General features: G+C 44.8%; 9 non-coding genes and 1 pseudogene across 9 annotated transcripts; all 10 read right to left on the bottom strand.

Moving 5' to 3' along the window:
• Positions 1–223: 223 nt before the first annotated feature.
• LOC133440285 (5S ribosomal RNA) lies at positions 224–342 on the bottom strand. Its single transcript, XR_009782322.1, has one exon. It is a non-coding gene; the product is annotated as a 5S ribosomal RNA (ribosomal RNA).
• A 217-nt stretch (positions 343–559) lies between these two features.
• Positions 560–678, bottom strand: LOC133440282 (5S ribosomal RNA). Its single transcript, XR_009782320.1, has one exon. It is a non-coding gene; the product is annotated as a 5S ribosomal RNA (ribosomal RNA).
• Positions 679–894: 216 nt separating this feature from the next.
• Positions 895–1,013, bottom strand: LOC133440281 (5S ribosomal RNA). Its single transcript, XR_009782319.1, has one exon. It is a non-coding gene; the product is annotated as a 5S ribosomal RNA (ribosomal RNA).
• Positions 1,014–1,212: 199 nt separating this feature from the next.
• On the bottom strand, positions 1,213–1,331 carry LOC133440289 (5S ribosomal RNA). Its single transcript, XR_009782325.1, has one exon. It is a non-coding gene; the product is annotated as a 5S ribosomal RNA (ribosomal RNA).
• A 217-nt stretch (positions 1,332–1,548) lies between these two features.
• On the bottom strand, positions 1,549–1,667 carry LOC133440290 (5S ribosomal RNA). The gene has a single exon (XR_009782326.1). It is a non-coding gene; the product is annotated as a 5S ribosomal RNA (ribosomal RNA).
• A 217-nt stretch (positions 1,668–1,884) lies between these two features.
• On the bottom strand, positions 1,885–2,003 carry LOC133440283 (5S ribosomal RNA). The gene has a single exon (XR_009782321.1). It is a non-coding gene; the product is annotated as a 5S ribosomal RNA (ribosomal RNA).
• A 199-nt stretch (positions 2,004–2,202) lies between these two features.
• LOC133440288 (5S ribosomal RNA) lies at positions 2,203–2,321 on the bottom strand. The gene has a single exon (XR_009782324.1). It is a non-coding gene; the product is annotated as a 5S ribosomal RNA (ribosomal RNA).
• A 199-nt stretch (positions 2,322–2,520) lies between these two features.
• LOC133440287 (5S ribosomal RNA) lies at positions 2,521–2,639 on the bottom strand (annotated as a pseudogene).
• A 217-nt stretch (positions 2,640–2,856) lies between these two features.
• On the bottom strand, positions 2,857–2,975 carry LOC133440291 (5S ribosomal RNA). Its single transcript, XR_009782327.1, has one exon. It is a non-coding gene; the product is annotated as a 5S ribosomal RNA (ribosomal RNA).
• A 217-nt stretch (positions 2,976–3,192) lies between these two features.
• On the bottom strand, positions 3,193–3,311 carry LOC133440286 (5S ribosomal RNA). The gene has a single exon (XR_009782323.1). It is a non-coding gene; the product is annotated as a 5S ribosomal RNA (ribosomal RNA).
• Positions 3,312–3,518: the final 207 nt, after the last annotated feature.

Here is a 3,518-nt window from a genome sequence, read left to right on the forward strand (position 1 = left end):
ATAAGCTGAAGCTGCAGCTTGAAATACCTCTTATATGGAGTTGAAGATAAGTCATATAATATAAGTCATTGATTTGTTGGTGATAATAATTTAGAAGCGCATATTTGTTGGAGTTAAAGTGCCTTAACCATGTGCAAAACACTTTAGGACGTGAGCTGTCGCTGTTACCACGTTGAAATATGTGTGGGTAGATTAAGCGAGAGCGCTCTCTGCTGGTTGAAAAAGCTTACAGCACCTGATATTCCCAGGCGGTCTCCCATCCAAGTACTAACCAGGCCCGACCCTGCTTAGCTTCCGAGATCAGACGAGATCGGGCGCATCTTGGCTGGTATGGCCGTAAGCTGAAGCTGCAGCTTGAAATACCTCTTATATGGAGTTGAAGATAAGTCATATAATATAAGTCATTGATTTGTTGGTGATAATAATTTAGAAGCGCTTATTTGTTGGAGTTAAAGTGCCTTAACCATGTGCAAAACACTTTAGGACGTGAGCTGTCGCTGTTACCACGTTGAAATATGTGTGGGTAGATTAAGCGAGAGCGCTCTCTGCTGGTTGAAAATGCTTACAGCACCTGGTATTCCCAGGCGGTCTCCCATCCAAGTACTAACCAGGCCCGACCCTGCTTAGCTTCCGAGATCAGACAAGATCGGGCGCATCCAGGCTGGTATGGCCGTAAGCAGAAGCTGCTGCTTGAAATACCTCTTATATGGAGTTGAAGATAAACATATAATATAAGTCATTGATTTGTTGGTGATAATAATTTAGAAGCGCTTATTTGTTGGAGTTAAAGTGCCTTAACCATGTGAAAAACACTTTTGGACGTGAGCTGTCGCTGTTACCACGTTGAAATATGTGTGGGTAGATTAAGCGAGAGCGCTCTCTGCTGGTTGAAAAAGCTTACAGCACCTGGTATTCCCAGGCGGTCTCCCATCCAAGTACTAACCAGGCCCGACCCTGCTTAGCTTCCGAGATCAGACGAGATCGGGCGCATCCAGGCTGGTATGGCCGTAAGCAGAAGCTGCAGCTTGAAATACCTCTTATATGGAGTTGAAGATAAGTCATAGAATATAAGTCATTGATTTGTTGGTTTTATTTGTTGGAGTTAAAGTGCCTTAACCATGTGCAAAACACTTTTGGACGTGAGCTGTCGCTCTTACCACGTTGAAATATGTGTGGGTAGATTAAGCGAGAGCGCTCTCTGCTGGTTGAAAAAGCTTACAGCACCTGGTATTCCCAGGCGGTCTCCCACCCAAGTACTAACCAGGCCCTACCCTGCTTAGCTTCCGAGATCAGACGAGATCGGGCGCATCCAGGCTGGTATGGCCATAAGCTGAAGCTGCAGCTTGAAATACTTCTTATATGGAGTTGAAGATAAGTCATATAATACAAGTCATTGATTTGTTGGTGATAATAATTTAGAAGCGCTTATTTGTTGGAGTTAAAGTGCCTTAACCATGTGAAAAACACTTTTGGACGTGAGCTGTCGCTGTTACCACGTTGAAATATGTGTGGGTAGATTAAGCGAGAGCGCTCTCTGCTGGTTGAAAAAGCTTACAGCACCTGGTATTCCCAGGCGGTCTCCCATCCAAGTACTAACCAGGCCCGACCCTGCTTAGCTTCCGAGATCAGACGAGATCGGGCGCATCCAGGCTGGTATGGCCATAAGCTGAAGCTGCAGCTTGAAATACTTCTTATATGGAGTTGAAGATAAGTCATATAATACAAGTCTTTGATTTGTTGGTGATAATAATTTAGAAGCGCTTATTTGTTGGAGTTAAAGTGCCTTAACCATGTGAAAAACACTTTTGGACGTGAGCTGTCGCTGTTACCACGTTGAAATATGTGTGGGTAGATTAAGCGAGGGCGCTCTCTGCTGGTTGAAAATTCTTACAGCACCTGCTATTCCCAGGCGGTCTCCCATCCAAGTACTAACCAGGCCCGACCCTGCTTAGCTTCCGAGATCAGACGAGATCGGGCGCATCCAGGCTGGTATGGCCGTAAGCAGAAGCTGCAGCTTGAAATACCTCTTATATGGAGTTGAAGATAAGTCATAGAATATAAGTCATTGATTTGTTGGTTTTATTTGTTGGAGTTAAAGTGCCTTAACCATGTGCGAAACACTTTTGGACGTGAGCTGTCGCTCTTACCACGTTGAAATATTTGTGGGTAGATTAAGCGAGAGCGCTCTCTGCTGGTTGAAAAAGCTTACAGCACCTGGTATTCCCAAGCGGTCTCCCATCCAGGTACTAACCAGGCCCGACCCTGCTTAACTTCCGAGATCAGACGAGATCGGGCGCATCCAGGCTGGTATGGCCGTAAGCAGAAGCTGCTGCTTGAAATACCTCTTATATGGAGTTGAAGATAAGTCATAGAATATAAGTCATTGATTTGTTGGTTTTATTTGTTGGAGTTAAAGTGCCTTAGCCATGTGCAAAACACTTTAGGACGTGAGCTGTCGCTGTTACCACGTTGAAATATGTGTGGGTAGATTAAGCGAGAGCGCTCTCTGCTGGTTGAAAAAGCTTACAGCACCTGATATTCCCAGGCGGTCTCCCATCCAAGTCCTAACCAGGCCTGACCCTGCTTAGCTTCCGAGATCAGACGAGATCGGGCGCATCCAGGCTGGTATGGCCATAAGGTGAAGCTGCAGCTTGAAATACTTCTTATATGGAGTTGAAGATAAGTCATATAATATAAGTCATTGATTTGTTGGTGATAATAATTTAGAAGCGCATATTTGTTGGAGTTAAAGTGCCTTAACCATGTGCAAAACACTTTAGGACGTGAGCTGTCGCTGTTACCACGTTGAAATATGTGTGGGTAGATTAAGCGAGAGCGCTCTCTGCTGGTTGAAAAAGCTTACAGCACCTGATATTCCCAGGCGGTCTCCCATCCAAGTACTAACCCGGCCCGACCCTGCTTAGCTTCCGAGATCAGACGAGATCGGGCGCATCCAGGCTGGTATGGCCGTAAGCTGAAGGTGCAGCTTGAAATACCTCTTATATGGAGTTGAAGATAAGTCATAGAATATAAGTCATTGATTTGTTGGTGATAATAATTTAGAAGCGCTTATTTGTTGGAGTTAAAGTGCCTTAACCATGTGCAAAACACTTTAGGACGTGAGCTGTCGCTGTTACCACGTTGAAATATGTGTGGGTAGATTAAGCGAGAGCGCTCTCTGCTGGTTGAAAATGCTTACAGCACCTGGTATTCCCAGGCGGTCTCCCATCCAAGTACTAACCAGGCCCGACCCTGCTTAGCTTCCAAGATCAGATGATATCGGGCGCATCCAGGCTGGTATGGCCGTAAGCAGAATCTGCTGCTTGAAATACCTCTTATATGGAGTTGAAGATAAGTCATATAATATAAGTCATTGATTTGTTTGTGATAATAATTTAGAAGCGTTAATTTGTTGGAGTTAAAGTGCCTTAACCATGTGAAAAACACTTTTGGAAGTGAGCTGTCGCTGTTACCACGTTGAAATATGTGTGGGTAGATTAAGCGAGAGTGCTCTCTGC

Source organism: Cololabis saira, unplaced genomic scaffold (genome assembly GCF_033807715.1).
Source record: "Cololabis saira isolate AMF1-May2022 unplaced genomic scaffold, fColSai1.1 scf494, whole genome shotgun sequence".
NCBI lineage: Eukaryota > Metazoa > Chordata > Actinopteri > Beloniformes > Belonidae > Cololabis > Cololabis saira.